Source organism: Triturus cristatus, chromosome 4_1 (assembly GCF_964204655.1).
Source record: "Triturus cristatus chromosome 4_1, aTriCri1.1, whole genome shotgun sequence".
Lineage (NCBI taxonomy): Eukaryota > Metazoa > Chordata > Amphibia > Caudata > Salamandridae > Triturus > Triturus cristatus.
This window is the reverse complement of record NC_140585.1, coordinates 859,091,974-859,105,117: the sequence shown is the minus strand read 5'-3', so window position 1 is coordinate 859,105,117 and position 13,144 is coordinate 859,091,974. Positions and strand designations below refer to the sequence as shown.

The 13,144-nt window shown below is 45.3% G+C and overlaps 1 protein-coding gene across 2 annotated transcripts in view; it reads right to left on the bottom strand.

Annotated features, from left to right (window-relative positions):
• GDI2 (GDP dissociation inhibitor 2) overlaps nt 1–13,144 on the bottom strand; it is a 312,370-nt gene that overhangs the window by 199,439 nt on the left and 99,787 nt on the right. The gene's annotated exons all lie outside the window — the stretch shown is intronic.

The window sequence follows — 13,144 nt, the reverse complement described above, 5'->3', positions numbered from 1 at the left end:
GGCAAGAGCAAAAAGCATCAGCCATATAATTATCATTTACAGAAATATGACAACATACTCGGTCTTGATTATAGCAACACAAAAAGATGGACTGAATGCTGAACATGGTCAAACATTCACCCCCAGTCACAGATCTAGGTTAAATCCATCGTTTTATTGCTCACCATGCCACCCCAGTTTGGACCCAGCCATATGCAGTCTTGACCCTGCTCCCCATGAGAACAGTCCAGCTCAAACTGCCAGGCCAGGTCCTCCTTGGACCGTAAAACAAGCATCCTAATACCAGTTTCAGGGTACTCCGTCTTAATTATTGGGTGTAAATTTTAAAAAAAGGACAAAACAGTAGGAAACTGGTCACAAAATCAACATTCCTTTACAAAAGGGTAGAGTTAACATTGATTCAGTGCTGAAAAAGTTGATCGAATAGTTTACCTGTCGGTGTAGTTTTGCAGCTTGAAGATCTTTCTGGATTCACTATGCTGTGCATTATTCCGCAGGCTGGTGGTTGGGTCCGGAATCGTAGTCTTTCTTCCTTTTTTTTTTTTGTAGCCCAGGTGGGCGTCGACGTCCCACCATTTGGTGTACCTCTCGTGACATCAGCACCTACCTCGGGGCGCCATCTTGTGATTCTTTTTTTTTGTTGTTGTGAATCCTAGGCAATTTTATTATTTTCTCCTTAATCATATCCTTTTACACACTTCTTTTAAGTCTCTTCTTGTTCTCTATTCTCTCTCTCCACCTTCTGCTCCAGCCTCATCTTTCTGGCGGAGGTGGGTGGGTTCGCTAGTGAATCCAGAAAGATCTTAAAGCTACAAAACTACACCGACAGGTAAGAAACTTTTCGTTTTGCAGCGTGAATCTTTCTGGATTCACTATGCTGTGCATAGACTTTGTAGCGGTTTGTCATCTTTGTGGCGGCTGGGTGGAAGATGAGCGTTGGTCGTTGAATATATGTTGAAGCACCTTCTGTCCTACTTGTGCTTCCTTGTTCATATGTATATCCACGCAGTAGTGCTTAGTGAACGTGTGCACTGAAGCCCATGTTGCCGCTAGGCATATGTCTCGAATGGGTGTGTTAGCCAGAAAAGCAATTGTTGCTCCTTTCTTCCTTGTGGAGTAGGCCCGTGCCGATTCCGATAGTTCTTGCCCTGCCTGCTTGTGGCAGAATTGTATCGTCAGTGCGATCCATCGAGCGATGGTGCTTTTTGTTACTGGTCTACCCAGGAAGCTGGTTGCGAAGGACACAAAATACTGCTTAGTTTTCCTGTGCTCCTTGGTTCTCTCGATGTAATGCATCACCGCCCTTCTGGCGTCTAGAGTGTGCAGTGCCTTTTCTGCGCTTGTGGCTGGGTTCTGAAAGAAGCTCGGTATTTGAACTGTCTGGTTCATATGGAATGCCGACACCACCTTCGGCATGAAGTGTGGGTCCGTTCTCATTACGACCCTGTCCTTGTGTAATTGGATGTAAGGTTCTTGCAGTGTTAGTGCTTGCAGCTCGCTTACGCTGCGCAGCGAGGTTATTGCCACCAGAAAGGCTGTCTTCATTGTCAGCATTTGAAGTGAGGCCTTGTGGATGGGCTCAAAGCGTGCCTTCATAAGTTCCGTCAGGACGATGTTGAGGTCCCAAGCCGGCGGCGGCATCCTCTTTGGTGGCGCCAACCTTTTCGCCCCTTCCAGGAATCTCTTTACTACTCTTGATGTAAAGAAACTTTCCCCCGTCTCACCTCGTGTGTAAGCTACAATAGCTGCTAGGTGTACCCTTAGCAAGGATGAACATAGTTTAGCCTTTAGTAGGTGTGTGAGGTATCTCAGCACCGTGGATTCCTTTGTGAACTTGTTCTGCAGTTTCTTTTTGCTGTACCATTGTGGGAACCTGTTCCATTTCTCCCCATAGCATTTTCGTGTCTTTGGTCTCCTTGCCTCCCGGAGCACTAGCATGGTGCTTTGTGGTAGCTTAAGGTGAGCGAACTCTAGGTCTTCAGGAGCCATGCCGCTAGGCTGAGGCTCTCTGGCTCTGGGTGTAGAACTTCTCAGTTTTGCATGGAGAGTAAGTCCTTCCTTTTGGTGAACTTGTGGGGTGGCCCCTGTGCCATTTGCATTATTTGTGAGTACCAGGTCTGTCTCGCCCTCTGTGGTGCTACTAGGATCAGTGTCATGTTGCTGGTCCTGCACTTGTTGAGTACCCTGGTTATCAGGTGTGTTGCAAACAGGTCTATCGTCGGAGTACCCCACCTTCTGAATAGCCTTTGCGTTTCCTGTCCATTGAGCTCCCACTCGTGGGATGCTGAAGTCTGCCTGCTGAGCCAGTATGCTTCCACATTGTCCTTCCCTGGTAGGTGTATGGCCAGCAGGTCTATTTTGAGTGGGATGGCCCATCTCCAAATATCCTGAGCCAGGTTGGATAGAGGGAATGATTGTGTTCCTCCCTGCTTGTTGATGTAGAACATCGTTGTCGTGTTGTCGGTTTGTATCAACACCTTCTGGTTGTACAGTTTTTTCTGGAAGGCCTTCAGGGCTAGGAATACGGTCTTCAATTCCAGGTAGTTGTGTCTGACCGCATTTGCTGGAGTCCACAGACCCCTCACTCTGAGCTTGTTCATATGTGCTCCCCAACCTATCTGGGATGCGTTTGTGGTGATGGTCACCGTTGGGCTTGGTGGTGTCCAGGGCTTCCCTATGGTTATGTTCTCCTTGTTCCACCACGCTATCTCTTCTTGCACTGTGTGCGTTACAACCACTAGATCCTCCCAACTTCCGGTTGCTTGTGACCATTGTTGCAGCCATTCCTGGAATGGTCTCGCGTAGGCGTACATTGGATACAAGGTGAATGCATGACGCCATCTTCCCCATGATCTTGCTTGCTGTCCTCACTATCAGAGCTCGCCCCTTCTGGTAGAGGCGCGTCTCCCTCACCAGGGCCAGTGTTCTCTTGACGCTGGGGATCACCGTTTTCTGTACGGTGTTGATCTGAGCCCCCAGGAAGATCTTCACCCGCTCCGGTTCCATTGAGGATGTCCCCCAGTGTATGGAGAATCCCAGCTTCGTTAGCATCCTTGTGACCCGCTGTGCGTGTCCCTCGCATCTTTCGCGTGAACTTGCTTTTATTAGCCAGTCGTTGAGATAAGGGTATACATGAATCCCTTCCCTCCGCAGGTACGCCGCCACTGCCGCAAGACATTTTGTGAAAACCCTTGGTGCGGACTTTAGTCCGAATGCCATGGTTGTGAACTGGTAGGGATCTTAGTTGATGGTAAATCTTAACAGATGTTTGTGCTGCCTGTTCATTGGGATGTGCAGGTAGGCATCTTTGAGATCCACGGTGGACATGAAGTGTTAGTCTCATCTGAGGGAGTACCTCTTGTAGGGACGTCATTTTGAATTTGTGTCCTTATGTAATTGTTTAGGAACCGTAGATCCAGGATGGGTCTTAGTGTTTCGTCCACCTTTGGTACCAGGAAGTAGTTTGAGTACACTCCCTTGTTCCTTTCTTTCAATGGTACTGGTTCTATGGCCTCCTTTTGGTGTAGCTCTTGTGCTTACTCTACGAGTTGCACTAGCTCCTGTCCTGAGTGTTCCCTTCTCTTTGGTTTCCTGTTCGGTGATTTCCTTTCCAACTCTATGCAGTATCCAAACTGTATGATGTTGAGTATCCATTTGTCTGTTATCTTTTTCCATTCCTGAAGGAATGGTCTCAGCCTGCCGCCTACTGGTGTTGCATGCTCGTTGGTGTTTTGTCTGTGTAACCCTCTTGTTTAATTTTTTGTGCTCTCCCCTCGGAGGGATCTTGTGGGTGAGCACGCTTCGCCGGGCGGAGTCACTTTGAGGCAGGTTGTTATCCCCCCTCTTCGTCTTTGCCCTCGTCCATTCCCCCTACTGCGAAAGGACTGGCCCAGAGGCTGGTACTGCCAATTATGTTTCTGTTGCCCCTGCTGGCCGCGATTGTCGTCCTGGTGGCCCTGCTGGAATGTCTGGTGTGACTTTCCTGGCTGGTTTCTGCCCCTTCCGTATGGTCTCCGTGTCAGGGTACCTCTTCTCATCCCTCTGAATTGCAGGGCCCCCATGGACCTTGCTGTTTCGTTCTCCTTTTTGAGCTGGGCGAGTTTTTCATCCACCGGGGCTCCGAGCAGCATTTCTCTGTTCCTGGGTGTTCAGGATGTTTTTCTGGACTTCCGGCTTGAATTCTTTTGAATCCCTAGCACACGTAAATAAGTGTTTACAACATTATTTTAGATTTCGGAAGTATAAACATCTAACAAGTAATTGCAGAGGACATGAGTCAGATCTTCTTTCTTTCTTTATTATAGAAGTGTTCCTTAGAAACTCCACAGCCAACACGTGTTTCTTCGTTATGGGAAGGCTGGTCCCACGACTTTCTCAAGGCTGTACAAGCAAAGAAACAGCAATGAAGAACAATATAGTCTTTCATATATTCCCAAAAGAGGGGTTACTTAGTACGTAAAACCATAATTGTAATGTCCATAGAAATTAAAAAAGCAATAATACATCAAATCCAACAGGAAATCAGACAAAGAAATGAAACCACAAGTGAGTTTAATAGAACTATGATCCCAAAGGAAGGAGAGAGAAAAGGAAATGATAAATGTGAGTGAGACGATCCTATAGTATGGGTTCGAAGTCGTGATCCACGCCATACGGGTGAAGGAGTCATGTGAGTTAAGTGAAAACCGAGCAAATGAGCAGAACAAGACCGAGTAGAAAGCCCATGAATGGCGCACTTCCAAAGTGCCATTAAAACCATATAAAACCGTGACAACTCCTGTGATAGCACCCTTAGTGACAAAATTGTATTCAAATACCTATTCCTTCTCGTTTCTTGTGTCTATAATAATCAGAAATATAAACAAAACCACATCAGAGGGAATTCACATGTGGTATGTCCGTGCCCAAAACACGTTATATTATTATTATAGGTACATACTCGAAGCGTGGTACAAATTCCGGACCACACGGGGTTCTGTTCGTGGACGGTGTAAAGATATAATCTCTTGTAGATTCCTCCTAAGTTACGAGGTCTATCGATCGTGCTGTAGACAGAAATAAATAAATAACCGCGTCGGTCTATGTGAAACACACAGCGGCAGCATATAACCACGTCAGTAGACTAGCCGTTTAGAAGATATCCTCCCAAAGTGGGCTGGAATTGATCAAGTTCTCTGTCAATATCTATTCAATTAGCAATCCTCTACTATGTTTCCTTCACACGCAAACATCCCTTTGTCAATTCCATTCAAAATAACAATCCTTTCCTATGCGCCCTCTACACGCAAGATTCCTGTGTCACAAAAAGAGCGCGTGTTTCCACGTTCTATCAGTTCTTACCTTTTAACACAAATTCATTCTCGTTATCCCCAAGTACACCGTCCCTTCGGTAAATTGTATAAAATGGTCGAGCTGAGTGCAGCGAACCTCTTCCCGAGTGTTGACGGCAAATGATTGTAATCCCGCCAGCCGCAAGAAGCCACTCCCTTTTTAAAAAAACGTCATGTCTCATCAGACATAAGCATAAAAGACAGACTACCAGTAGTCTCCCCCGACCTATCAAACGATCTTAGTCTGTCTCGATTTGAGATTTAAACCGGTTATTAAAACCCCCGTATTAAATAAAAAAACCAGTCCTTGTTAAGCACGCGGTGAAAAAGTGCACGTCCGCCGCGATCAAATAATGGGTGCTATCCGTTGGTGAAGTAATTTCATTTTATCGATGTGCTGAGTGCGTTTCCGGTGTCACGTCCTTATGTCTCTCCAACAGATGCGGTCATTACAATAAATCAGTATAAAACAACAGTGCATCTCGTATCGGCCTGTAAATCATTGGAAACATTGTGCATACTATCCAAGAACATAAACATTGGACATCAACTCGCAAAAGGGTCATTTTGCATTGCACAGATACAAATGTTGGCTGTACTTTGCAATTTAACTATTCAATGTCATATAGTTAAATTGCAAAGTACAGCCAACATTTGTATCTGTGCAATGCAAAATGACCCTTTTGCGAGTTGATGTCCAATGTTTATGTTCTTGGATAGTATGCACAATGTTTCCAATGATTTACAGGCCGATACGAGATGCACTGTTGTTTTATACTGATTTATTGTAATGACCGCATCTGTTGGAGAGACATAAGGACGTGACACCGGAAACGCACTCAGCACATCGATAAAATGAAATTACTTCACCAACGGATAGCACCCATTATTTGATCGCGGCGGACGTGCACTTTTTCACCGCGTGCTTAACAAGGACTGGTTTTTTTATTTAATACGGGGGTTTTAATAACCGGTTTAAATCTCAAATCGAGACAGACTAAGATCGTTTGATAGGTCGGGGGAGACTACTGGTAGTCTGTCTTTTATGCTTATGTCTGATGAGACATGACGTTTTTTTAAAAAGGGAGTGGCTTCTTGCGGCTGGCGGGATTACAATCATTTGCCGTCAACACTCGGGAAGAGGTTCGCTGCACTCAGCTCGACCATTTTATACAATTTACCGAAGGGACGGTGTACTTGGGGATAACGAGAATGAATTTGTGTTAAAAGGTAAGAACTGATAGAACGTGGAAACACGCACTCTTTTTGTGACACAGGAATCTTGCGTGTAGAGGGCGCATAGGAAAGGATTGTTATTTTGAATGGAATTGACAAAGGGATGTTTGCGTGTGAAGGAAACATAGTAGAGGATTGCTAATTGAATAGATATTGACAGAGAACTTGATCAATTCCAGCCCACTTTGGGAGGATATCTTCTAAACGGCTAGTCTACTGACGTGGTTATATGCTGCCGCTGTGTGTTTCACATAGACCGACGCGGTTATTTATTTATTTCTGTCTACAGCACGATCGATAGACCTCGTAACTTAGGAGGAATCTACAAGAGATTATATCTTTACACCGTCCACGAACAGAACCCCGTGTGGTCCGGAATTTGTACCACGCTTCGAGTATGTACCTATAATAATAATATAACGTGTTTTGGGCACGGACATACCACATGTGAATTCCCTCTGATGTGGTTTTGTTTATATTTCTGATTATTATAGACACAAGAAACGAGAAGGAATAGGTATTTGAATACAATTTTGTCACTAAGGGTGCTATCACAGGAGTTTTCACGGTTTTATATGGTTTTAATGGCACTTTGGAAGTGCGCCATTCATGGGCTTTCTACTCGGTCTTGTTCTGCTCATTTGCTCGGTTTTCACTTAACTCACATGACTCCTTCACCCGCATGGCGTGGATCACGACTTCGAACCCATACTATAGGATCGTCTCACTCACATTTATCATTTCCTTTTCTCTCTCCTTCCTTTGGGATCATAGTTCTATTAAACTCACTTGTGGTTTCATTTCTTTGTCTGATTTCCTGTTGGATTTGATGTATTATTGCTTTTTTAATTTCTATGGACATTACAATTATGGTTTTACGTACTAAGTAACCCCTCTTTTGGGAATATATGAAAGACTATATTGTTCTTCATTGCTGTTTCTTTGCTTGTACAGCCTTGAGAAAGTCGTGGGACCAGCCTTCCCATAACGACGAAACACGTGTTGGCTGTGGAGTTTCTAAGGAACACTTCTATAATAAAGAAAGAAAGATCTGACTCATGTCCTCTGCAATTACTTGTTAGATGTTTATACTTCCGAAATCTAAAATAATGTTGTAAACACTTATTTACGTGTGCTAGGGATTCAAAAGAATTGTTGTTGTTTTTCTTTGTAGAGTTTGTGGTTCCTCTACACCCAGTAGCACCGTCATAGAATAGCGTACAAAACACAAGTGCTAATCGGATGAGGCGCCAGTATACCTATGACCAATACCACATAGTTACCGACTAAACTTCCGGCTTGAAGCCTGAGATCCTGAGCCAGGCCTGCCTTCTTTCCATTATCCCTATTGCCATCAACCTGCTTGATGTTTCGGCTCCATCGAAGGCCGTTTTAAGGCAAGAATTCGCGATATACTTCCCTTCCTCCACCAGGTGCGAGGCTCTTTGCTGCTATTGTTCGGGGGAGGTGCTTGATTAGCTGCCCCATTTCGTCCCAATGTTGGTATTGGTGTCTGTTCAGTAGGGCATTGGAGTTCCCCATGCGCCAGTGCATCGCCGCGTTTCTTTCAATCTTCCTCCCAGTCAGGTCCATCCTCCTGCTTTCCTTGTCTGGTGGTGGGCCAGAGGTTGCCGGGACATTAGCCCTTTTCCTGGCAGTTGATGCAATGATGGTGTCCGCTGTGACAGATCCCTTGATGTAGGAGGGGTCCTGTGAGGAGTGCTTATACTTCTCCGTCCTAGGTGTGATGAACCTGCATGTTGCTGGGTCCTTGAACGCCTCCTTCCCCTGGTTCATGACACTTTGGAGCATGGGGAGGAACTGGCTCCTCGTTTGGATGGGGAGCAGTGTTTCCAGTAAAAAGTCTGCTTTCGGCTTTTCTTCCTCCAGCTTGACCCCAAAAGCTGCAGCTGCGCTTTTGATGACCATATTGTAGGCCCCAATGTCATCTGGCGGCGAAGGCCTCGAAGGGTAAGTCTCCACAGGCTCTTCCGGGTTACCGGCGTCGAAGTCCTGCCACTCCAGGTCCTGTGACGTCGACGAGCCGTAGTTTGATTGCTGGTCATCATCTTCCTCTCCCTCATAGTATAGGTCCTCTTCTTCTCCGGGAGTTTGACAGTTTTTCGGCGTCAAACTCTTCCTGTTCCTCGAAGTCTACGATGACCGATGGTGGTTTTGTGGGAATCGTGACTTTTTTCATTTTTTCGTCGAACTCCTTTTTCCTTTGTAGGATGCTCTCCATTTCTGCCTCGAGCCTCCTTCTTTTCCAGCTCTGAGGCCTGTTCGGCGTCGAGCACGAGTCTTTTCGCGGGAGCCGGCGATGACACAACCTTTTCCTTCGAACTCGAGCGCCCCAGTTCTTGGCCTTGCTTCGACGACCTTGGCTTTTCGCTGGTCTTCGCCACCTGGGAGTCCTTTTTGAAGGATCCGTCGGGCCTTTCGTCTTTGGATGCAGATACGGTCGTCGAAATTTTCGACGCCGGTGCTCCTTTCGAGGACTTTGACTCTGTTTTTCGAGAGTCTGACTCAGGCTTTCGGTGCCCTGTCGAGGGTTTAGTGTTCGACGTCTCTCCTACCTTATCAGACGTTTTCTTATCGGTCTCTGCAATCGTGAAGTCATCTGGTCCCTCGGCGACGTTGTCGTCATAGTCGGTGGAGAGGCCCAGTTCGTATAGCGATGGGGCTGTCCCTTGCCCTGCATGTTGTAATTGGCTCTCCTCTGTCTCTCTCTAACCCGGAGTGTCTTCGGTGTGAAGGCGGAACAGGCGTTGCAGTCTTTGCTCTCGTGGTCGACTGGCAGGCAAAGATTGCAGACCGGGTGTTGGTCCTTTTGCGCGTATTTATGGTGGCAGTTACGGCAGAATTTAAAAGGTGTCTTGTCCATTCCTGCGCTCAGTGTCCCCAAGTGCGCATTCTCAGTTGGACGTCGAAGATCGAGGTTCTCCATCCTTATTCGTTGTCCCGGCTTGTTGATCTTCCTTTCTGTAGTCTTCCTCAACTGCTTCTTCAATGAAACTCTAGCTGTTTTTTTTCTTCCCAAAAACTCTGGAGCTTCACGGTGACGATCCAGACCCAACGGCGGAAAAAAGAATCTGAAGATGGCGCCCCGAGGTGGGAGCTTCCGCAGGAAGCGTGCAGACGTCACGAGAGGTACACCAAATGGTGGGACGTCGACGCCCACCTGGGCTACAAGAAATAAATAAAAAAAAAAAAAAGAAGACAGACTACGATTCCGGACCCAACCACCAGACCGCGGAATAATGCACAGCATAGTGAATCCAGAAAGATTCACGCTGCAAAACCTTTGTTTTGACGTTAACCAAAGAAATTGTATTTCAAGCATTTCACGTAGTTAATTGCTTTTGACTAAAAGATTGCTTCAATCTACTCTGAGAATTATTGAAGCAATTATTTTAGAAGTCAACCCAATGAAAGCCTGCAATTATTTTCATCTTCCAGACCACAGAAACTTTTTTTTTTTTGCTGATCAACCAACAAATCAGCCTTGGATTTGTGACACAATAAAAGCATGCAAGGTATCTGTAGAAGGGCTGGATAGCAGCGAGTATATGATGGCCACTTTGAAATGGAGTTCCTGTCCAACAATACTGAGCAGAACAGGGAGTCTGCATGGGGTCCGCTGTCCTAGGAGCGTGACTGGGTAATTTGGCCAGAGGACGTAACAAACAGGCATGGTTTACTGAGATCCCCACTTGAATTCAAACTTCTGCAGTCGAGAAGTGATGACCTACGTTATCCTTCCAAAGAATTTGAGGTGTTTGCTACTCACTATTTTTGACTCTTAAATAGCGAACACCAACAGGTGATCTTTGAATCCCCGCTGGTAGCATATCATTGGGCTTGAAGGCATGGTGGGACAATGCCACTGAGGGACGATTTTTCCTAACAAGGGAGGTCGGCCTTTTATTTGGTCTTTGTCTTGACAGTAAGAAAAGTCTTTCCTTCTCATCGTATTGTGCACCTGCCCTCATACTTTGAGCCTAAAGGCCTCAAGGCTTTAACGGTTTCCGATTTCTTGAGTATGATTATCATTTTATATTCATTATGAGATTTAATGGTGTGTGCTTTTAGTTCATATACATTAGTATTTTAAAAATTGTTAAATATAAAGGCAGCATTTTCAGTCCTCCTGGCAAAGGGGAAACATATCTACTACTGAGATTCTGTGGTCTTTCAATTAAGGCTGCAGGTTATAAAACAAACCTTGCAGACAGCTCCGGGCTGTCTGCCCTCACCATTCAGACAATAACTAACGCTCTGCACCCACCAGCATTGAATGCAAAGGGATTTCTTTTAATGTATTATGGCTTTCTGTAATCATATTTTCTTTTCGCTCATTTACAATCGCTACAATTATTTTATTATCTGCTATAATAGTTTTACATATGCCATACGTTCGATTGGCTCAAAATAAAGCTGTATAAACATGCTTTGAATAGGGTATAATGGGGGAAAGGATAAGGTAACCAAACTAAAATTCTGCCTCTGAGAAGTACTGCAGTTAATTGTTTTTTTTCCAAACACAAACTGACTGGGTAGGTTCAGTAGAGACTCGTGGGGAACCAGCTTAAGTTATTCTCCCTCAATTTAGCATGTGCTTGTTCCAGGGAAAAGTGAAGTCCCACCTGGTGTGGTCAGGGTTGACCCTCGATAGGCAAAACAAATGAGCTTAAAGATAACCACACACTTAATGCTCATGGTCTGTCCCTGGAAGAGGCCAGAGCATCAAACCAGCAGTCTTGAATCACGATTGAACACAAGCTAGATAGCCGATTGGCATTATCCTTAGTCAAGCAGACTATGGAAAAGTCTGAGCGAGTGGTGACAGTCGAAAAGATAGTGGTGGAATACTACAGCCCATTACAAATAAGGAGGAAATCAGCTGGCTCAAGGATGCACCACTAGTTGATCCAAAAATCAAACATTGCTTGAGTCAGGCGACCCCTTTGGGGCGAGGAATATTGGAAAATAAGAACTGTACTGAGGCAATGTCCTCTGTACTTGACACTGTGTGTGATGGAGGACATATTAAACCATCTGCAACGAAGGTCGCTTTGCCTGAGCCAGCCCATCCAGTTTGACTCTACTGTGGCTAAATACCTACTGAACTCTGCAAATTGTGTTGCATGATAAAAATCTTGCTGTCAGACAGTTTAATGAAGAGTGGTGTGTGGCCCCTTGGTAACCCCTCATTTCGGCAGCCTTGATTCTCCTTAGACTTTGTGGATGAGAAGCTGGCTGCAGCACTCAAGACTTCTTGCGACCCACTAGGGAAAGCTGTTACTCAGACCACTGTAGGTCCAGGCACACCTTGGCTTGAATGTATTTTTTGTTTTGTTTTATGGGGTTCTCATAATTTAGATATCTTATTCTGGATGACAGGCACACTGCAAATTTGGGTATGTGGGTAATTCGATGCCGATGTGGAGGGATGGGTGAGGTGGAATTAATTGTTTTAGCTCACATGGTAGGATTAGGAGGGCAGGCTCAAGCCCTACTGCAAGGCAGCTAAGTAAACAAACTGGTGTGTCCGGCTGAGGACTGGTAAGTTTTATGGATGGCAAAAAAAAACCTAAGCTCACCAAGTCCTGTTGTGGAACAGGACTGTCATCTGTGTTTAGATTACAAGGGGTGTGGTTTAAGCCCTTTCATATATTATAAAAATAATGCTTAATTCAATTAGGCTTAAATTACAATGAATGGGCCTAAGCCAGCTTGTACAGACATTTGTTCCTGCTTGACCGAATGAAGCCTGCCTACTGATACTACTTGATCTCTCATCGACACTGTCAAACATGACAATCTACTTAACCACTCAGGATGCGGGATGGGGCTCTCAGGCACAGTCCTTAAATGGTTTGCCTCTTCTCAACAGAACACAAAGAGACAAATCCAATCTAACTGGATCCAACTCCAGCCCCTGCACTCTGGGTGTCCCCCAAGGATCCCCACTCTCCTTAACCTCTTCATTGAACCACTGACTGTAATCCTCAAAGCATCCAACATCCAGTATCACATGTATGCGGACAACACAATTGTACATGAAAATATCCTCCCCTGAAGACATCAGTTCACTCAACGGAACCCTAATCAAAACCCTAAAGTAGCTAACCACCTCAAACTAACCGCCCTCAGGTTCCATGTTCCCCATGCGTCTGCGAAGCACACCTATTGATATGAACAGGTGCTGTCCACCAAGAAAGGTGTGCATTTCATTAATATTATGAAAACTCCCCAAAAACAAGATTGCACTAGTTGCACATGTGCATTAGTGACTTGTATTGTGACCTGTTCTACATGTAGCAGTTTTTAACTATGAAGTGTTTCTTGTAAACCCAGTTCTGGCTCATGTATGTGAAGCGTGATGCTCCTCACAACAGGGTTGTCTCCAGTCTGGAGAACCCACTACAGAGACACTGAGCGAAAAGACCTTTCTGCACTTGTCTCTCAACAGCCACAATGAGCTACAATCCATGAAGAGACAAAATGCTCATGTCACCAAAAGAGTACTTTAAACCAAAAAGACTGCAGTCCCATCCCTCATCTCAATCATCTAC